We start from the raw sequence: 23,158 nt of genomic DNA, 5'->3' as shown, positions 1-23,158 counted from the left end.
CCATGACCATATGATCACTAAACCTTTACTCTGCCACTCGGCTATAGAGAGCACACTGCTTTCAAGACTGTTGTCATTCATTGTAATGTGATGATGTGCTGCAAACTGGTATGAGTAATCAAGGAGATAACGAACACCTGTAACCAATTGAAGGCGGGGGAGGAGAGCAGAATTCAACATAACATAACAAGAGTTCTTCCCTTGGATTCGAACCAGTGACCTTAGGGTTGGCAGGCAGTTACCCTAACCCCTACACTACAGTGGAGTTGTGAAGAAGAGAGGTTGAGACTTTGATGAATGTGAGATTTTTTGTGAAAAAGTTAAATATTTGAAAAAGTATAAATAGTTAAAAAGAGAAAAGTAATGCCGATAAAGTTCAAAAAAAGCTGCACGTTTTGATATATGAATTGTTGAAATAGCACAAAGTATGAAGGACTAGAAGAAGACCGTAAAAAGGCGGAAGAAAATGGCCAAACAGAAGAACAATAGTGTGACTGCTTCAGCAGTCACACTAACTAGAAAAAGCATTTCCAAGAATGGAAATGGTGTGACTGCTGATAGCAACTGAACGCTGTTGCAGAATTAGCAAATAGTGCAAGCTGTGATCACCATACAAAAGTTTGACCAAAGTCAGAATCGAACCCACATCCTCATGGTCATTAGACTTCCACTCTGCCTCTAGGCCACAGTGCACACACAGTTGCAGAGACTGTTGTCTGTTAATGATCTGCACACTGTCAACATCAAGAAAGCTTGAGAGTCAAGCTTGAATGACTTAGAATGAAAATGTCTGTGAATTTCAGGCTGAGCACTAACCATATGGCCACAGAGAACCTGAGTTACAATGAGCTTTATACTATGAGGAATCAAAGACTGTCCAATGACAGCTGAATAATTGGAATCAAAAGTCAAGCAATGAAGTGAAAAGACTGAGGCAGGAATCGAACCCATGACCATATGATCACTAAACCTTTACTCTGCCACTCGGCTACAGAGAGCACACTGCTTTCAAAACTGTTGTCATTCATTGTAATGTGATGATGTGCAGCAAACTGGTATGAGTAATCAAGGAGATAACAAACACCTGTAACCAATTGAAGGCGGGGGAGGAGAGCAGAATTCAACATAACATAACAAGAGTTCTTCCCTTGGATTCGAACCAGTGACCTTAGGGTTGGCAAACATCCACCCTAACCCCTACACTACAGTGGAGTTGTGAAGAAGAGAGGTTGAGACTTTGATGAATGTGAGATTTTTTGTGAAAAAGTTAAATATTTTAAAAAGTATAAATAGTTAAAAAGAGAAAAGTAATGCCGATAAAGTTCAAAAAAAGCTGCACGTTTTGATATATGAATTGTTGAAATAGCACAAAGTATGAAGGACTAGAAGAAGACCGTAAAAAGGCGGAAGAAAATGGCCAAACAGAAGAACAATAGTGTGACTGCTTCAGCAGTCACACTAATAATAACTAGAAAAAGATAGCATTTCCTGCAGAAAATGCGTGTGAATGCTGAAAGCAGCTGAACGCTGTTGCTGAAGCAATGCTGAATGAGCTGAAGAAATTGTTGAATCAATGCTAAATTAGTTGACGAAACTGCTAAAGCAATGTTGAAAAGACTAATGCTAGAGTAGAGTAGAGAGTAGAGGAATACTTTATTCATCCCTAGGAGGGAAAAAGCTGAAACATATAACTTGTAGTGTGAGATGAATGCCTTTTTAAAGGTAAAAAGCAGTAGAAATGCTAAAGGGAGAAGAAAACATTGAAATTCTGCATGTTTAAATGTAATGGTTAAATAGTTGAAATCTGCAGCTAACCTGACAGGAAGGACAACTGATGAACCAGCACTAACATAGCCGAAGCAATGGCTGAGAATATATTTAAAAGTAGAAGATGTGAGACTTTGTATGAAATGGCTGGAAATTACTTGAATTGTCAAAGAAGAGTTTGAAAAATTCCTGAATTAGGAAAAAAGTTAATGCCTACTGAAATACATTGTAAACTGACAGCAGAAGAACATTGTTGAAGAATATAGATGGAGCATTAGCTGAGGAGTAGAACATGTAAACAGCGGGTTTAATGGTGTGAAATGGTTGAGAAGAGCCTCAGTAGTTTAGGATACGTGTAAAACAATGTGTTCAACATGAACAAAATGGGGTGTATTTTCAGTTTAAATAGCTAAAGAACAAAATTAACAGCAAGGAGTCCATTAACTACAACAGGAAGATAGAGAGGTACACAAAACAGTCAGACAACTGTAGGAAAAGTTTGTGTGTGTGTGTGTGTGTGTGTGTGTGTGTGTGTGTGTGTGTGTGTGCGTGTGTGTGTGTGTGTGTGTGTGTGTGTGTGTGTGTGTGTGTGTGTGAGAGAGAGAGTGAGGAAGATATACAAAAGTGTGTGTGTGTGTGAGTGAGGAAGATATACAAAAAGTTCTGACTTGACAACTGTATGAAATGTGTGTGTGTTGGACGTGTGTGTCTGTTTGTGTATGGTTAGTGTGTGTCCATTTGTGTGTGTTTGTTGTGTGTGCATGTGTGTCTGTTTGTGTGTAATTGTGTAAATTGTGTATGTGTTTGGTAAGTGGTTGTATGTTTGTTGGGTGTGTGCGTGTGTGTGTGTGTGTGTGGTAGTTAGTGTGTGTCCATTTGTGTGTGTGTGTGTGTGTGTGTGTGTGTGTGTTGGATGTGTGTGTATGGTGAGTGTGTGTGTGTGTGTGTGTGTGTGTGTGTGTGTGTGTGTGTGTGTGTGTGTTTGTGTGTGTGTGTGTGTGTGTGTGAGGAAGATATACATAAAGTTCTGACCTGACAACTGTATGAAATGTGTGTGTGTTGGACGTGTGTGTCTGTTTGTGTATGGTTAGTGTGTGTCCATTTGTGTGTGTGTTTGTTGTGTGTGCATGTTTGTCTGTTTGTGTGTAATTGTGTAAATTGTGTATGTGTTTGGTAAGTGGTTGTATGTTTGGTGTGTGTGTGTGTGTGTGTGTGTGTGTTTGTGTGTGTGTGGTAGTTAGTGTGTGTCCATTTGTGTGTGTGTGTGTGTTGGATGTGTGTGTATGGTGAGTGTGTGTCCATTTGTGTGTGTGTGTCCATTTGTGTGTGTGCGTGTGTGTGTGTATGGTGTGTGTGTGTGTGTGTGTGTGTGTGTGTGTAGTAGTAGTTAGTGTGTGTCCATTTGTGTGTGTGTGTTGGATGTGTATGCATGGTGAGTGTGTGTCCATTTGTGTGTGTGTTGGATGTGTGTGTATGGTGAGTGTGTGTCCATTTGTGTGTGTGTGTGTGTGTGTGTGTGTGTGTCCATTTGTGTGTGTGTGTGTGTTGGATGTGTGTGTGTGTGTGTGGTAGTTAGTGTGTGTCCATTTGTGTGTGTGTGTGTGTGTGTATGACCGACAGACAGTCAGAGAGAATGTGTGCGCGTTGCCATGGTGACGTTGCCATGGTGACGTTGCCATGGTGACGTTGCCATGGTGAGGTTGGCATGTTGAGGTTACCATGTAACTGGTGGCTGGTGGCTTTAAGGTATGGTGGCAGCTTTAACCATAGGCTTTAACTGCTCTGTGACACCCTCAAACAGATCTAATGTACGACAAATCTGTACTTAGTACGAGCAAAAGGTTTACATTTTCCGAACCATAAGACCTTGCTGAACGCGTCCGTGTCACTTTGGTGTTTCTAGAGTAAAAATTGTTGATTGTGTCGCAGGTTGGAAACTTTGGGACGTTTAGAAAATCAGCGCCTACTTTTGAATGGGAGTCAATGAGAGGAAGGGAGGGAAGTGGCCGCACTCCGAGGCTCCCAGTTCAAATTGTGTTCGTCTCTCTGGTTTTTTGAGCACATGAAGAGATCAAGGATGAGCTTGTCTACAAGCATGCCCGAAATTATGTGTGTAGAGTGTAATCTGTGGCCGTACTGACAGGATAGAGAGAAAAATGTGAGAGGATTTTTAGACCCTCTGTCACTCTGCCAACTGCCAACGTCCGAACATTCCGTCCCATTGACTTTCATGTTAAATCTGAATTTTGTCAGAAATTTTAATGATTTTAAAACTATACATATATCTGAAACTGTTGAAGATATCAATAAGCTGAGATATAGCTGAATAGTTGAAAGGTTTGTGAACAGTTTAAAAGTTGAATGAAGTCTGTAGCTGAAAGTATGCTGAAGCTATTAGAGGCTGAATGAAGCAGAAGATTTGAAGAGTTTGAAGACTGTTTCAATGTATTTCCTATGAGAGAAAAATTGCACAAAAAGTTAAATATTTTAAAAAGTATAAATAGTATGAAAGAGAAAAATAATAGCAATATTGTCCTGAAAAAGCTGCACGTTTTGATATATGAATTGTTGAAATAGCACAAAGAATGAAGGAGCAGAAAACTGCTGAAAAAGGGTGAAAGAAGTAAGAATAATAACTAGAAAAAGAAAGCATTTCCTGCAGAAAATGCGTGTGAATGCTGTAAGCAGCTGAACGCTATTGCTGAAGCAATGCTGAATAAGCTGAAGAAATCATTGAAACAAAGTTGAAGTCGAAGTTGAAGAACTGTTGAAAAAGTCTAACGTTGAAGCTGAAACATATAACTTGAAGATTAATGCCTTTTTAAGGACAAAAAGCAGTAGAAATGTAAAAAAAAAAAAAAAAAAAAAGGAGAAGAAAATGTTAAAATCCTGCATGTTGAAGATGTTAAACAGTTGAAGAGTTGAAATCTGCAGCTAGCCACAGAAAGGAAAACTGATGAACCAGCAGTAACATAGCTGAAGCAACAAGTGAGAATAGATTAAAAAGAAGGAACATGTAAGCAGGAAGCTGATTGACATGACGTGATGGAAAAAATCCTGAATTGTTTAGGTTTAAGTGTAATAAATGTGTGTTTAGTCTAAAAGCAGTAGAAATGTTGAAAAGGCAGAGGAATGTGTTGGAAAATCCTGCATTATTAAGTCTAACAGTTGAGGAGTCTGCAGTCAGCTGCAAAAAGCACTGCTACAGAAAACAGATAAACAAGTGCTAACATGGCTAAAGTAATAAGTGAAAATAGATTAACAAATGGAACCTGTAAGAAGGAGGTTTATTTTGTATGAAATGATTGGAAATTATTTAAATTGTTGAAGATTAGCATAAAGAAATTGAAAAGCTGAAGTCTACTCAAATATATTTAAACATGACAGCATGAATACATTGTTGGACTATTACTAATATAGATTAAACAATATCTAGGTGGTTGGAAATTATTTGAATTGTTGAAGATTGTGGTGAAAGAAAAATTAACATTTTAAGTACACTCAAATTACTCTAATAAAAATTATATGTGTGTTGGATATGTGTGTATGGTCAGTGTGTGTCCGTGTGTGTGTGTGTGTGTGTGTGTGTGTTAGATATGTGTGTATGGTCAGTGTGTGTCCATTTGTGTGTGTGACCGACAGACAGTCAAATAGAGAGAATGTGTGTGCGTAGCCATGGTGACGTTGCCATGGTGAGGTTACCATGGTGAGGTTGCCATGTTGAGGTTACCATGTAACTGTTGGCTGGTGGCTTTAAGGTATGGTGGCAGCTTTAACCATAGGCTTTAACTGCTCTGTGACACCCTCAAACAGATCTAATGTACGACAAATCTGTACTTAGTACGAGCAAAAGGTTTACATTTTCCGAACCATAAGACCTTGCTGAACGCGTCCATGTCACTTTGGTGTTTCTAGAGTAAAAATTGTTGATTGGGTCGCAGGTTGGAAACTTTGGGACGTTTAGAAAATCAGCGCCTACTTTTGAATGGGAGTCAATGAGAGGAGAGAGGGACCTGGCCGCACTCGGAGGCTCCCAGTTTAAATTGTGTTCGTCTCTCTGGTTTTTTGAGCACATGAAGAGATCAAGGATGAGCTTGTCTACAAGCATGCCCGAAATTATGTGTGTAGAGTGTAATCTGTGGCCGTGCTGACAGGATAGAGAGAAAAATGTGAGAGGATTTTTAGACCCTCTGTCACTCTACCAACTGCCAACGTCCGAACATTCCGTCCCATTGACTTTCATGTTAAATCTGAATTTTGTCAGAAATTTTAATGATTTTAAAACTATACATATATCTGAAACTGTTGAAGATATCAATAAGCTGAGATATAGCTGAATAGTTGAAAGGTTTGTGAACAGTTTAAAAGTTGAATGAAGTCTGTAGCTGAAAGTATGCTGAAGCTATTAGAGGCTGAATGAAGCAGAAGATTTGAAGAGTTTGAAGACTGTTTCAATTCATTTCCTATGAGAGAAAAATTGCAGAAAAAGTTAAATATTTTAAAAAGTATAAATAGTATGAAAGAGAAAAATAATAGCAATATTGTCCTGAAAAAGCTGCACGTTTTGATATATGAATTGTTGAAATAGCACAAAGTATGAAGGAGCAGAAAACTGCTGAAAAAGGGTGAAAGAAGTAAGAATAATAATAACTAGAAAAAGCATTTCCAAGAATGGAAATGGTGTGACTGCTGACAGCAACTGAACGCTGTTGCAGAATTAGCAAATAGTGCAAGCAGTGATCACCATACAAATGTTTGACCAAGGTCGGAATCGAACCCACATCCTCATGGTCATTAGACTTCCACTCTGCCTCTAGGCCACAGTGCACACACAGTTGCAGAGACTGTTGTCTGTTAATGATCTGCACACGGTCAACATCAAGAAAGCTTGAGAGTCAAGCTTGAATGACTTAGAATGAAAATGTCTGTGAATTTCAGGCTGAGCACTAACCATATGGCCACAGAGAACCTGAGTTACAATGAGCTTTATACTATGAGGAATCAAAGACTGTCCAATGACAGCTGAATAATTGGAATCAAAAGTCAAGCAATGAAGTGAAAAGACTGAGGCAGGAATCGAACCCATGACCATATGATCACTAAGCCTTTACTCTGCCACTCGGCTACAGAGAGCACACTGCTTTCAAAACTGTTGTCATTCATTGTAATGTGATGATGTGCTGCAAACTGGTACGAGTAATCAAGGAGATAACAAACACCTGTAACCAATTGAAGGCGGGGGAGGAGAGCAGAATTCAACATAACATAACAAGAGTTCTTCCCTTGGATTCGAACCAGTGACCTTAGGGTTGGCAAGCAGTTATCCTAACCCCTACACTACAGTGGAGTTGTGAAGAAGAGAGGTTGAGACTTTGATGAATGTGAGATTTTTTGTGAAAAAGTTAAATATTTGAAAAAGTATAAATAGTTAAAAAGAGAAAAGTAATGCCGATAAAGTTCAAAAAAAGCTGCACGTTTTGATATATGAATTGTTGAAATAGCACAAAGTATGAAGGACTAGAAGAAGACCGTAAAAAGGCGGAAGAAAATGGCCAAACAGAAGAACAATAGTGTGACTGCTTCAGCAGTCACACTAACTAGAAAAAGAAAGCATTTCCTGCAGAAAATGCGTGTGAATGCTGTAAGCAGCTGAACGCTATTGCTGAAGCAATGCTGAATAAGCTGAAGAAATCATTGAAACAAAGTTGAATTAGCTGAAGAACTGTTGAAAAAGTCTAACGTTGAAACTGAAACATATAACTTGAAGATTAATGCCTTTTTAAGGACAAAAAGCAGTAGAAATGTAAAAAAAAAAAAAAAAAAGGAGAAGAAAATGTTAAAATCCTGCATGTTGAAGATGTTAAACAGTTGAAGAGTTGAGTTACCAGCAGTAACATAGCTGAAGCAACAAGTGAGAATAGATTAAAAAGAAGGAACATGTAAGCAGGAAGCTGATTGACATGACGTGATGGAAAAAATCCTGAATTGTTTAGGTTTAAGTGTAATAAATGTGTTTTTAGTCTAAAAGCAGTAGAAATGTTGAAAAGGCAGAGGAATGTGTTGGAAAATCCTGCATTATTAAGTCTAACAGTTGAGGAGTCTGCAGTCAGCTGCAAAAAGCACTGCTACAGAAAACAGATAAACAAGTGCTAACATGGCTAAAGCAATAAGTGAAAATAGATTAACAAATGGAACCTGTAAGAAGGAGGTTTATTTTGTATGAAATGATTGGAAATTATTTAAATTGTTGAAGATTAGCATAAAGAAATTGAAAAGCTGAAGTCTACTCAAATAGATTTAAACATGACAGCATGAATACATTGTTGGACTATTACTAATATAGATTAAACAATATCTAGGTGGTTGGAAATTATTTGAATTGTTGAAGATTGTGGTGAAAGAAAAATTAACATTTTAAGTACACTCAAATTACTCTAATAAAAATTATATGTGTGTTGGATATGTGTGTATGGTCAGTGTGTGTCCGTGTGTGTGTGTGTGTTGGATATGTGTGTATGGTCAGTGTGTGTCCATTTGTGTGTGTGACCGACAGACAGTCAAATAGAGAGAATGTGTGTGCGTTGCCATGGTGACGTTGCCATGGTGAGGTTACCATGGTGAGGTTGCCATGTTGAGGTTACCATGTAACTGTTGGCTGGTGGCTTTAAGGCATGGTGGCAGCTTTAACCATAGGCTTTAACTGCTCTGTGACACCCTCAAACAGATCTAATGTACGACAAATCTGTACTTAGTACGAGCAAAAGGTTTACATTTTCCGAACCATAAGACCTTGCTGAACGCGTCCATGTCACTTTGGTGTTTCTAGAGTAAAAATTGTTGATTGTGTCGCAGGTTGGAAACTTTGGGACGTTTAGAAAATCAGCGCCTACTTTTGAATGGGAGTCAATGAGAGGAGAGAGGGAAATGGCTGCACTCGGAGGCTCCCAGTTTAAATTGTGTTCGTCTCTCTGGTTTTTTGAGCACATGAAGAGATCAAGGATGAGCTTGTCTACAAGCATGCCCGAAATTATGTGTGTAGAGTGTAATCTGTGGCCGTGCTGACAGGATAGAGAGAAAAATGTGAGAGGATTTTTAGACCCTCTGTCACTCTACCAACTGCCAACGTCCGAACATTCCGTCCCATTGACTTTCATGTTAAATCTGAATTTTGTCAGAAATTTTAATGATTTTAAAACTATACATATATCTGAAACTGTTGAAGATATCAACAAGCTGAGATATAGCTGAATAGTTGAAAGGTTTGTGAACAGTTTAAAAGTTGAATGAAGTCTGTAGCTGAAAGTATGCTGAAGCTATTAGAGGCTGAATGAAGCAGAAGATTTTAAGAGTTTGAAGACTGTTTCAATTCATTTCCTATGGGAGAAAAATTGCACAAAAAGTTAAATATTTTAAAAAGTATAAATAGTATGAAAGAGAAAAATAATAGCATAAATGTCCTGAAAAAGCTGCACGTTTTGATATATGAATTGTTGAAATAGCACAAAGTATGAAGAAGGAGTTAAACGCAGAAAAAGGGTGAAAGAAGTAAGAATAATAACTAGAAAAAGATAGCATTTCCTGCAGAAAATGCGTGTGAATGCTGAAAGCAGCTGAACGCTGTTGCTGAAGCAATGCTGAATTAGCTGAATAAATTGTTGAATCAATGCTAAATTAGTTGACGAAACTGCTAAAGCAATGTTGAAAAGACTAATGCTAGAGTAGAGTAGAGTAGAGAGTAGAGGAATACTTTATTCATCCCTAGGAGGGAAAAAGCTGAAACATGTAACTTGTAGTGTGAGATGAATGCCTTTTTAAAGGTAAAAAGCCGTAGAAATGCTAAAGGGAGAAGAAAACATTGAAATTCTGCATGTTTAAATGTAATGGTTAAATAGTTGAAATCTGCAGCTAACCTGACAGGAAGGACAACTGATGAACCAGCACTAACATAGCCGAAGCAATGGCTGAGAATATATTTAAAAGTAGAAGATGTGAGACTTTGTATGAAATGGCTGGAAATTACTTGAATTGTCAAAGAAGAGTTTGAAAAATTCCTGAATTAGGAAAAAAGTTAATGCCTACTGAAATACATTGTAAACTGACAGCAGAAGAACATTGTTGAAGAATATAGATGGAGCATTAGCTGAGGAGTAGAACATGTAAACAGCGGGTTTAATGGTGTGAAATGGTTGAGAAGAGCCTCAGTAGTTTAGGATACGTGTAAAACAATGTGTTCAACATGACCAAAATGGGGAAATGTGTATTTTCAGTTTAAATAGCTAAAGAACAAAATTAACAGCAACGAGTCCATTAACTACAACAGGAAGATAGAGAGGTACATACAAAACAGTCAGACAACTGTAGGAAAAGTGTGTGTGTGTGTGTGTGTGTGTGTGTGTGTGTGTGTGTGTGTGTGTGTGTGTGTGTGTGTGTGTGTGTGTGTGTGAGAGAGAGAGTGAGGAAGATATACAAAAGTGTGTGTGTGTGTGTGTGTGTGTGTGTGTGTGTGAGTGAGGAAGATATACAAAAAGTTCTGACCTGACAACTGTATGAAATGTGTGTGTGTTGGACGTGTGTGTCTGTTTGTGTATGGTTAGTGTGTGTCCATTTGTGTGTGTGTTTGTTGTGTGTGCATGTGTGTCTGTTTGTGTGTAATTGTGTAAATTGTGTATGTGTTTGGTAAGTGGTTGTATGTTTGTTGGGTGTGTGCGTGTGTGTGTGTGTGTTTGTGTGTGTGTGTGTGTGGTAGTTAGTGTGTGTCCATTTGTGTGTGTGTGTTGGATGTGTGTGTATGGTGAGTGTGTGTGTGTGTGTGTGTGTGTGTGTGTGTGTGTGTGTGTGTGTGTGTTTGTGTGTGTGTGTGTGGTAGTTAGTGTGTGTCCATTTGTGTGTGTGTGTGTGTTGGATGTGTGTGTATGGTGAGTGTGTGTCCATTTGTGTGCGTGTGTGTTGGATGGTGTGTATGGTGTGTGTGTGTGTGTGTGTGTGTGTGTGTGTAGTAGTTAGTGTGTGTCCATTTGTGTGTGTGTGTTGGATGTGTATGCATGGTGAGTGTGTGTCCATTTGTGTGTGTGTGTGTGTGTGTTGGATGTGTGTGTATGGTGAGTGTGTGTCCATTTGTGTGTGTGTGTGTGTGTGTGGTAGTTAGTGTGTGTCCATTTGTGTGTGTGTGTGTATGACCGACAGACAGTCAGACAGAGAGAATGTGTGCGTTGCCATGGTGACGTTGCCATGGTGAGGTTGCCATGTTGAGGTTACCATGTTGAGGTTACCATGTAACTGTTGGCTGGTGGCTTTAAGGCATGGTGGCAGCTTTAACCATAGGCTTTAACTGCTCTGTGACACCCTCAAACAGATCTAATGTACGACAAATCTGTACTTAGTACGAGCAAAAGGTTTACATTTTCCGAACCATAAGACCTTGCTGAACGCGTCCGTGTCACTTTGGTGTTTCTAGAGTAAAAATTGTTGATTGTGTCGCAGGTTGGAAACTTTGGGACGTTTAGAAAATCAGCGCCTACTTTTGAATGGGAGTCAATGAGAGGAGAGAGGGAAATGGCTGCACTCAGAGGCTCCCAGTTTAAATTGTGTTCGTCTCTCTGGTTTTTTGAGCACATGAAGAGATCAAGGATGAGCTTGTCTACAAGCATGCCCGAAATTATGTGTGTAGAGTGTAATCTGTGGCCGTGCTGGCAGGATAGAGAGAAAAATGTGAGAGGATTTTTAGACCCTCTGTCACTCTGCCAACTGCCAACGTCCGAACATTCCGTCCCATTGACTTTCATGTTAAATCTGAATTTTGTCAGAAATTTTAATGATTTTAAAACTATACATATATCTGAAACTGTTGAAGATATCAATAAGCTGAGATATAGCTGAATAGTTGAAAGGTTTGTGAACAGTTTAAAAGTTGAATGAAGTCTGTAGCTGAAAGTATGCTGAAGCTATTAGAGGCTGAATGAAGCAGAAGATTTGAAGAGTTTGAAGACTGTTTCAATGTATTTCCTATGAGAGAAAAATTGCACAAAAAGTTAAATATTTTAAAAAGTATAAATAGTATGAAAGAGAAAAATAATAGCAGAATTGTCCAGAAAAAGCTGCACGTTTTGATATATGAATTGTTGAAATAGCACAAAGTATGAAGGAGCAGAAAACTGCTGAAAAAGGGAAGAAGAAGTAAGAACTAGAAAATTTCCTCTCGGGAAATTTTGAATGGGCCACGGGAGCTACTGCGGGTTGTGCCATCTCTGTCAACATGGGAATCAAACCCACGATCTTAAGGTCAAGACAGAGCTGATCAGACAGACACATGATCATCTTTCTATAAGCACTGATATGGAGGAGCTGTAACCACATTAGGTTAACTGTGTGTGTGTGTAGGTGTGTGTGTGTGTGTGTGTGTGTGTGTGTGTGTGTGTGTGTGACACCAACAAGGTTTAACTTTAAAACCAGATTAAATCATGGTTTAAGTTTAAATTCTGTTGCACGTTAACTGTGTTTTAATCACATGAAGGTGTGTGTGTGTGTGTGTGTGTGTGTGTGACTGTAATCACATGAAGCTGGCTCTAGAGTCTGTGTGTGTGTGTGTGTGTGTGTGACTGACTTGACACATAGTTAGTTAGTAGCTGCATCCTGTGTCAGTCTGATTTAGCTGTGTCTGTGTTTATAAACATTTAAACGAGCGCCAGGTGGATTGTTTATGAAGTTAACGAGCTCTGGCCTGAGGATCAAAGAGGTTACCACGGCGATAGGGGCCCCCGCAGGCTGAGACAGACAGAAACGTGGAGAAAAAGAGCCATTTTCTGCCTCTAAACCGGTCTCACATTTAGGCCTAGCATGAGAAAACGGTAACTCCTATCAGAACAAAACACAGATCACATTGCTCTAAGGACTTAATGAAAATTTCGGTACGATTTGGTGTTTCTACAGTAAATATTTTGGCGACGCTGGCAGTTTTAAAACATCAGGCCGTTCTGCTCCTCTCAGAAAATATTTGTATTGGAGTCAATGAGGAGCAGGGACAGACGTGGCCGCACTCAGAGGCTGATTCTGTAAGTTCTGTAAGTCTCTCTGATATTTTGAGCACATGACATGAGAGATAACAAGTTTGTCTTACAAATTCTGAAAAAATTATGTCTGTAGAGTGTAAATTGTGGCCGTGCTGACAGTTTATCCAGAAAAAATACAGAATGTTTCTTCACTCTCTCCCACTCTAACCGATGATGTCACGCACTCTGACACGAACATTCTGTCCAATACACACCCATTATAAACTCATAATTTCTCCAAAAATGATCATGGTCATTGATCAGGGATTGATCAAAAACTATATGACCTATCAAAACGTGGAGTAATACGACAATACACAAGACTTGTGTCTACTGTTTAAAGTTTAAATGGAGTCTCTAGGTGAAAGTATGCCTGAGCAGTAGACTTTTGTTAAACTCCGATGATTGGTATTTTTCGCTCTTTTTTTTCCGCCCGTCCCATTGACTTACATGCAAAAATTTTGCGCAGTATTTCGCGACTTACGTCGCGAATAATTCGTACACTGTTGAGAAAAGTAATAGCACACCGATCCCGATCAGGACGCACGTTTTGATATATAATATGTCCTGCAACTCTTCGAGTTGCAGGACTAGTAGCGAATCGAAAGTTGGCCGGAAGTGGAAAAATAATAAGAAGAAAAAATCCACACAATAACAGTAGTGCCCGGGCTTCGCCCGGGCACTGGTCCCTGCAGCTATTTCATAGCTGTTGGGACCAGTGCCCGGTGCGATTGCCCGCGGCCCTAACTAGAAAAAGATAGCATTTCCTGCAGAAAATGCGTGTGAATGCTGAAAGCAGCTGAACGCTGTTGCTGAATGAGCTGAAGAAATTGTTAAAACAATGCTGAGTTAGCTGAAGAAACTGCTTAGGCAATGTTGAAAAAGGCTAAAGCTAAAATATAAAAGTTGAAGACTGAGAGATGAATGTCTTTCTATGGGCGAAAGAAAGAAAGAAATGGGGTAGAAACAAAGAAGAAAGAAATAAAGAAAGAAGTTAAAATACAGATGAAGGGGTAGAAGAAAGAAAGACAGAAAGAAAGAAAAACAGAGAAAAAAGAGACAGAGGGTTTGAAAGAAAGAAAGAAATAGAGTAGGAGGTAGGAGATAGATAGGACAGAGAGTGTGGAAGACAGAGAGAAGAGGGTAGACAGAGCACGATAGATAGATAGATAGATAGATAGATAGATAGATAGATAGATAGATAGATAGATAGATAGATAGATAGATAGATAGATAGATAGATAGATAGATAGATAGATAGATAGATAGATAGATACAGAGGGGTTAAAAATAGGGAGGGGGATAGATAGATAGATAGATAGATAGATAGATAGATAGATAGATAGATAGATAGATAGATAGATAGATAGATAGATAGATAGATAGATAGATAGATAGGTGTTTGTGTGTGTGTGGTAGTTAGTGTGTGTCCATTTGTGTGTGTGTGTGTTGGATGTGTGTGTATGGTGAGTGTGTGTCCATGTGTGTGTGTGTCCATTTGTGTGTGTGTGTGTGTGCGTGTGTGTGTGTTGGATGTGTGTGTATGGTGAGTGTGTGTCCATTTGTGTGTGTGTGTGTGTGTGTGACTGACAGACAGACTGAGAGAGAATGTGTGTGCGTTGCCATGGTGTGTGTGTGTGGTAGTTAGTGTGTGTCCATTTGTGTGTGTGTGTGTGTGTGTGGTAGTTAGTGTGTGTCCATTTGTGTGTGTGTGTGTTGGATGTGTGTGTATGGTGAGTGTGTGTCCATTTGTGTGTGTGTGTGTGGTAGTTAGTGTGTGTCCATTTGTGTGTGTGTGTGTGTTGGATGTGTGTGTATGGTCAGTGTGTGTCCATTTGTGTGTGTGTGTTGGCTATGTGTGTATGGTCAGTGTGTGTCCATTTGTGTGTGTGTTGGATATGTGTGTATGGTCAGTGTGTGTCCATTTGTGTGTGTGTGTGTTGGCTATGTGTGCATGGTCAGTGTTTGTCCATGTATGTGTGTGTGTGTGTGTGTGTTGGATATGTGTGTATGGTCAGTGTGTGTCCATTTGTGTGCGTGTGTGTTGGATATGTGTGTATGGTCAGTGTGTGTCCATTTGTGTGTGTGTGTGTGTTGGATATGTGTGTATGGTCAGTGTGTGTCCGTGTGTGTGTGTGTGTGTGTGTGTGTGTTGGATATGTGTGTATGGTCAGTGTGAGTCCATGTGTGTGTGTGTGTGTGCGTGTGTTGGATATGTGTGTATGGTCAGTGTGTGTCCATTTGTGTGTGTGACCGACAGACAGTCAAATAGAGAGAATGTGTGTGCGTTGCCATGGTGACGTTGCCATGGTGAGGTTACCATGGTGAGGTTGCCATGTTGAGGTTACCATGTAACTGGTGGCTGGTGGCTTTAAGGCATGGTGGCAGCTTTAACCATAGGCTTTAACTGCTCTGTGACACCCTCAAACAGATCTAATGTACGACAAATCTGTACTTAGTACGAGCAAAAGGTTTACATTTTCCGAACCATAAGACCTTGCTGAACGCGTCCATGTCACTTTGGTGTTTCTAGAGTAAAAATTGTTGATTGGGTCGCAGGTTGGAAACTTTGGGACGTTTAGAAAATCAGCGCCTACTTTTGAATGGGAGTCAATGAGAGGAGAGAGGAAACTGGCTGCACTCGGAGGCTCCCAGTTTAAATTGTGTTCGTCTCTCTGGTTTTTTGAGCACATGAAGAGATCAAGGATGAGCTTGTCTACAAACATGCCCGAAATTATGTGTGTAGAGTGTAATCTGTGGCCGTACTGACAGGATAGAGAGAAAAATGTGAGAGGATTTTTAGACCCTCTGTCACTCTGCCAACTGCCAACGTCCGAACATTCCGTCCCATTGACTTTCATGTTAAATCTGAATTTTGTCAGAAATTTTAATGATTTTAAAACTATACATATATCTGAAACTGTTGAAGATATCAATAAGCTGAGATATAGATGAATAGTTGAAAGGTTTGTGAACAGTTTAAAAGTTGAATGAAGTCTGTAGCTGAAAGTATGCTGAAGCTATTAGAGGCTGAATGAAGCAGAAGATTTGAAGAGTTTGAAGACTGTTTCAATTCATTTCCTATGAGAGAAAAATTGCAGAAAAAGTTAAATATTTTAAAAAGTATAAATAGTATGAAAGAGAAAAATAATAGCAATATTGTCCTGAAAAAGCTGCACGTTTTGATATATGAATTGTTGAAATAGCACAAAGTATGAAGGACTAGTTAGATGCAGAAAAAGAGCGGAAGAAGTAAGAATAACTAGAAAAAGATAGCATTTCCTGCAGAAAATGCGTGTGAATGCTGAAAGCAGCTGAACGCTGTTGCTGAAGCAATGCTGAATTAGCTGAATAAATTGTTGAATCAATGCTAAATTAGTTGACGAAACTGCTAAAGCAATGTTGAAAAGATTAATGCTAGAGTAGAGTAGAGTAGAGTAGAGTAGAGTAGAGTAGAGTAGAGTAGAGAGTAGATGAATACTTTATTCATCCCTAGGAGGGAAAAAGCTGAAACATATAACTTGTAGTGTGAGATGAATGCCTTTTTAAAGGTAAAAAGCAGTAGAAATGCTAAAGGGAGAAGAAAACATTGAAATTCTGCATGTTTAAATGTAATGGTTAAATAGTTGAAATCTGTAGCTAACCTGACAGGAAGGACAACTGATGAACCAGCACTAACATAGCCGAAGCAATGGCTGAGAATATATTTAAAAGTAGAAGATGTGAGACTTTGTATGAAATGGCTGGAAATTACTTGAATTGTCAAAGAAGAGTTTGAAAAATTCCTGAATTAGGAAAAAAGTTCATGCCTACTGAAATACATTGTAAACTGACAGCAGAAGAACATTGTTGAAGAATATAGATCGAGCATTAGCTGAGGAGTAGAACATGTAAACAGCAGGTTTAATGGTGTGAAATGGTTGAGCAGAGCCTCAGTAGTTTAGGATACGTGTAAAACAATGTGTTCAACATGACCAAAATGGGGAAATGTGTATTTTCAGTTTAAATAGCTAAAGAACAAAATTAACAGCAACGAGTCCATTAACTACAACAGGAGGATAGAGAGGTACATACAAAACAGTCAGACAACTGTAGGAAAAGTGTGTGTGTGTGTGTGAGAGAGTGAGGAAGATATACAAAAGTGTGTGTGTGTGTGTGTGTGTGTGTGTGTGTGTGTGTGTGTGTGTGTGTGTGTGTGTGTGTGTGTGTGTGTGTGTGTGAGTGAGGAAGATATACAAATAGTTCTGACCTGACAACTGTATGAAATGTGTGTGTGTTGGACGTGTGTGTCTGTTTGTGTATGGTTAGTGTGTGTCCATTTGTGTGTGTGTTTGTTGTGTGTGCACGTGTGTCTGTTTGTGTGTAATTGTGTAAATTGTGTATGTGTTTGGTAAGTGGTTGTATGTTTGTTGGGTGTGTGTGTGTGTGTGTGTGTGTGTGGTAGTTAGTGTGTGTCCATTTGTGTGTGTGTGTGTGTGTGTGTGTGTGTGTATGGTGAGAGTGTGTCCATTTGTGTGTGTGTGTGTGTCCATTTCCATTTGTGTGTGTGTGTGTTGGATGTGTGTGTGTGGTGTGTGTGTGTGTGTGTGTGTGTAGTAGTTAGTGTGTGTCCATTTGTGTGTGTGTGTGTGTGTGTGTGTGTTGGATGTGTGTGTATGGTGGGTGTGTGTGTGTGTGTGTGTGTGTGTAGTAGTTAGTGTGTGTCCATTTGTGTGTGTGTGTTGGATGTGTATGCATGGTGAGTGTGTGTCCATTTGTGTGTGTGTGTGTGTGTGTGTGTGTGTTGGATGTGTGTGTATGGTGAGTGTGTGTCCATTTGTGTGTGTGTGTGTGTGTGTGTGTATGATCGACAGACAGTCAAACAGAGAGAATGTGTGTGCGTTGCCATGGTGACGTTGCCATGGTGAGGTTACCATGGTGAGGTTGCCATGTTGAGGTTACCATGTAACTGTTGGCTGGTGGCTTTAAGGTATGGTGGCAGCTTTAACCATAGGCTTTAACTGCTCTGTGACACCCTCAAACAGATCTAATGTACGACAAATCTGTACTTAGTACGAGCAAAAGGTTTACATTTTCCGAACCATAAGACCTTGCTGAACGCGTCCATGTCACTTTGGTGTTTCTAGAGTAAAAATTGTTGATTGGGTCGCAGGTTGGAAACTTTGGGACGTTTAGAAAATCAGCGCCTACTTTTGAATGGGAGTCAATGGGAGGAGAGAGGGATCTGGCTGCACTCAGAGGCTCCCAGTTTAAATTGTGTTCGTCTCTCTGGTTTTTTGAGCACATGAAGAGATCAAGGATGAGCTTGTCTACAAGCATGCCCGAAATTATGTGTGTAGAGTGTAATCTGTGGCCGTGCTGGCAGGATAGAGAGAAAAATGTGAGAGGATTTTTAGACCCTCTGTCACTCTACCAACTGCCAACGTCCGAACATTCCGTCCCATTGACTTTCATGTTAAATCTGAATTTTGTCAGAAATTTTAATGATTTTAAAACTATACATATATCTGAAACTGTTGAAGATATCAATAAGCTGAGATATAGCTGAATAGTTGAAAGGCTTGTGAACAGTTTAAAAGTTGAATGAAGTCTGTAGCTGAAAGTATGCTGAAGCTATTAGAGGCTGAATGAAGCAGAAGATTTGAAGAGTTTGACGACTATTTCAATGTATTCCTATGGGAAAAAAATTGCAGAAAAAGTTAAATATTTTAAAAAGTATAAATAGTATGAAAGAGAAAAATAATAGCATAAATGTCCTGAAAAAGCTGCACGTTTTGATATATGAATTGTTGAAATAGCACAAAGTATGAAGAAGTAGTTAAACACAGAAAAAGGGAAGAAGACTCAGAATAATAATAATAACTAGAAAATTTCCTCTCGGGAAATTTTGAATGGGCCACGGGAGCTACTGCGGGTTGTGCCATCTCTGTCAACATGGGAATCAAACCCACGATCTTAAGGTCAAGACAGAGCTGATCAGACAGACACATGATCATCTTTCTATAAGCACTGATATGGAGGAGCTGTAACCACATTAGGTTACCTGTGTGTGTGTGTGTGTGTGTGTGTGTGTGTGTGTGTGTGTGTGTGTGTGTGTGTGTGTGTGTGTGTGTGTGACACCAACAAGGTTTAACTTTAAAACCAGATTAAATCATGGTTTAAGTTTAAATTCTGTTGCACGTTAACTGTGTTTTAATCACATGAAGGTGTGTGTGTGTTTGTGTGTGTGTGTGTGTGACTGTAATCACATGAAGCTGGCTCTAGAGTCTGTGTGTGTGTGTGTGTGTGTGTGTGTGTGTGTGTGTGTGTGTGTGTGTGTGTGTGTGTGTGTGTGTAACTGTAATCACATGAAGCTGGCTCTAGAGTCTGTGTGTGTGTGTGTGACTGACTTGTCACATAGTTAGTTAGTAGCTGCATCCTGTGTCAGTCTGATTTAGCTGTGTCTGTGTTTATAAACATTTAAACGAGCGCCAGGTGGATTGTTTATGAAGTTAACGAGCTCTGGCCTGAGGATCAAAGAGGTTACCACGGCGATAGGGGCCCCCGCAGGCTGAGACAGACAGAAACGTGGAGAAAAACAGCCATTTTCTGCCTCTAAACCGGCCTCACAATTAGGCTTAGCATGACAAAACGGTAACTCCTATCAGAACAAAACACAGATCAACGTTGCTCTAAGGACTTACTGAAAATTTCGGTACGATTTGGTGTTTCTACAGTAAATATTTTGGCGACGCTGGCAGTTTTAAAACATCAGGCCGTTCTGCTCCTCTCAGAAAATATTTGTATTGGACTCAATGAGGAGCAGGGACAGACGTGGCCGCACTCAGAGGCTGATTCTGTAAGTTCTGTAAGTCTCTCTGATATTTTGAGCACATGACATGAGAGATAACAAGTTTGTCTTACAAATTCTGAAAAAATTATGTCTGTAGAGTGTAAATTGTGGCCGTGGTGGCAATTTATCTAGAAAAAATACAGAATGTTTCTTCACTCTCTCCCACTCTAACCGATGATGTCACGCACTCTGACACGAACATTCCATGCAATACACACCCATTATAAACTCATAATTTCTCCAAAAATGATCATGGTCATTGATCAGGGATTGATCAAAAACTATATGACCTATCAAAACGTGGAGTAATACGACAATACACAAGACTTGTGTCTACTGTTTAAAGTTTAAATGGAGTCTCTAGGTGAAAGTATGCCTGAGCAGTAGACTTTTGTTAAACTCCAATGATTGGTCTTTTTCGGTCTTTTTTTTTCGCCCGTCCCATTGACTTACATGCAAAATTTTTGCGCAGTTTTTCGCGACTACGTCGCGAAAAATTCGTAAACTGTTGAGAAAAGTAATAGCACAGCGATCCCGATTAAGACGCACGTTTTGATATATAATATGTCCTGCAACTCTTCGAGTTGCAGGACTAGTAGCGCATCGAAATCTGGCCGGAAGTGGAAAAATAATAACTAGAAAATTTCCTCTCGGGAAATTTTGAATGGGCCGCGGGGCTACTGCCGATTTTGCCATCTCTGTCAACATGGGAATCAAACCCACGATCTTAAGGTCAAGACAGAGCTGATCAGACAGACACATGATCATCTTTCTATAAGCACTGATATGGAGGAGCTGTAACCACATTAGGTTAACTGTGTGTGTGTGTGTGTGTGTGTGTCTGTGTGTGTGTGAGTGACTGTAATCACATGAAGCTGGCTCTAGAGTCTGTGTGTGTGTGTGTGTGTGTGTGTGTGTGTGTGACACCAACAAGGTTTAACTTTAAAACCAGATTAAATCATGGTTTAAGTTTAAATTCTGTTGCACGTTAACTGTGTTTTAATCACATGAAGGTGTGTGTGTGTGTGTGTGTGACTGTAATCACATGGTGTGTGTGTGTGTGTGTGTGTGAGACTGTAATCACATGGTGTGTGTGTGTGTGTGTGTGTGTGTGTGTGTGTGTGTGTGTGTGTGTGTGTGTGTGTGTGTGTGTAACTGTAATCACATGAAGCTGGCTCTAGAGTCTGTGTGTGTGTGTGTGTGACTGACTTGACACATAGTTAGTTAGTAGCTGCATCCTGTGTCAGTCTGATTTAGCTGTGTCTGTGTTTATAAACATTTAAACGAGCGCCAGGTGGATTGTTTATGAAGTTAACGAGCTCTGGCCTGAGGATCAAAGAGGTTACCACGGCGATAGGGGCCCCCGCAGGCTGAGACAGACAGAAACGTGGAGAAAAAGAGCCATTTTCTGCCTCTAAACCGGCCTCACAATTAGGCTTAGCATGACAAAACGGTAACTCCTATCAGAACAAAACACAGATCAACGTTGCTCTAAGGACTTACTGAAAATTTCGGTACGATTTGGTGTTTCTACAGTAAATATTTTGGCGACGCTGGCAGTTTTAAAACATCAGGCCGTTCTGCTCCTCTCAGAAAATATTTGTATTGGACTCAATGAGGAGCAGAGACAGACGTGGCCGCACTCAGAGGCTGATTCTGTAAGTTCTGTAAGTCTCTCTGATATTTTGAGCACATGACATGAGAGATAACAAGTTTGTCTTACAAATTCTGAAAAAATTATGTCTGTAGAGTGTAAATTGTGGTCGTGCTGACAGTTTATCCAGAAAAAATACAGAATGTTTCTTCACTCTCTCCCACTCTAACCGATGATGTCACGCACTCTGACACGAACATTCCATGCAATACACACCCATTATAAACTCATAATTTCTCCAAAAATGATCATGGTCATTGATCAGGGATAGATCGAAAACTATATGACCTATCAAAACGTGGAGTAATACGACAATACACAAGACTTGTGTCTACTGTTTAAAGTTTAAATGGAGTCTCTAGGTGAAAGTATGCCTGAGCAGTAGACGTTTGTTAAACTCCAATGATTGGTCTTTTTCGCTCTTTTTTTTTTCGCCCGTCCCATTGACTTACATGCAAAATTTTGCGTAGTTTTTCGCGACATACGTCGCGAAAAATTCGTACACTGTTGAGAAAAGTAATAGCACACCGATCCCGATCAAGACGCACGTTTTGATATATAATTTGGCCTGCAACTCTTCGAGTTGCAGGACTAGTAGCGAATCGAAAATTGTCCGGAAGAGGACGAAGAATAATAAGAAAAAATCCACACAATAAACTGGTCCCTGCAGCTATTTCATAGCTGTTGGGACCAGTGCCCGGTGCGATTGCCCGCGGCCCTAATAACTAGGAAAAAATCCACACAATAACAGTAGTGCCCGGGCTTCGCCCGGGCACTGGTCCCTGCAGCTATTTCATAGCTGTTGGGACCAGTGCCCGGTGCGATTGCCCGTGGCCCTAATAATAATAAGTTTAAAGAAACAAAATGGCCGAACAGAATAACAATACTGTGAATGCTTCCAGCATTCACACTAATAATAATAAGTTTAAAGAAACAAAATGGCCGAACAGAATAACAATACTGTGAATGCTTTCAGCATTCACACTAATAATAACTAGAAAAAGATAGCATTTCCTGCAGAAAATGCGTGTGAATGCTGAAAGCAGCTGAACGCTGTTGCTGAAGCAATGCTGAATGAGCTGAAGAAATTGTTGAATCAATGCTAAATTAGTTGACGAAACTGCTAAAGCAATGTTGAAAAGACTAATGCTAGAGTAGAGTAGAGTAGAGAGTAGAGGAATACTTTATTCATCCCTAGGAGGGAAAAAGCTGAAACATATAACTTGTAGTGTGAGATGAATGCCTTTTTAAAGGTAAAAAGCAGTAGAAATGCTAAAGGGAGAAGAAAACATTGAAATTCTGCATGTTTAAATGTAATGGTTAAATAGTTGAAATCTGTAGCTAACCTGACAGGAAGGACAACTGATGAACCAGCACTAACATAGCTGAAGCAATGGCTGAGAATATATTTAAAAGTAGAAGATGTGAGACTTTGTATGAAATGGCTGGAAATTACTTGAATTGTCAAAGAAGAGTTTGAAAAATTCCTGAATTTGGAAAAAAGTTAATGCCTACTGAAATACATTGTAAACTGACAGCAGAAGAACATTGTTGAAGAATATAGATCATTAGCATTAGCTGAGGAGTAGAACATGTAAACAGCGGGTTTAATGGTGTGAAATGGTTGAGAAGAGCCTCAGTAGTTTAGGATACGTGTAAAACAATGTGTTCAACATGACCAAAATGGGGAAATGTGTATTTTCAGTTTAAATAGCTAAAGAACAAAATTAACAGCAACGAGTCCATTAACTACAACAGGAAGATAGAGAGGTACACAAAACAGTCAGACAACTGTAGGAAAAGTGTGTGTGTGTGTGTGTGTGTGTGTGTGTGTGTGTGTGTGTGTGTGTGTGTGTGTGG

The sequence above is a fragment of the Trachurus japonicus genome, unplaced genomic scaffold, assembly GCF_045865225.1.
Source record: "Trachurus japonicus isolate A0001 unplaced genomic scaffold, Traja_1.0 AP030309.1".
NCBI lineage: Eukaryota > Metazoa > Chordata > Actinopteri > Carangiformes > Carangidae > Trachurus > Trachurus japonicus.
This window is presented reverse-complemented; position numbering follows the sequence as displayed.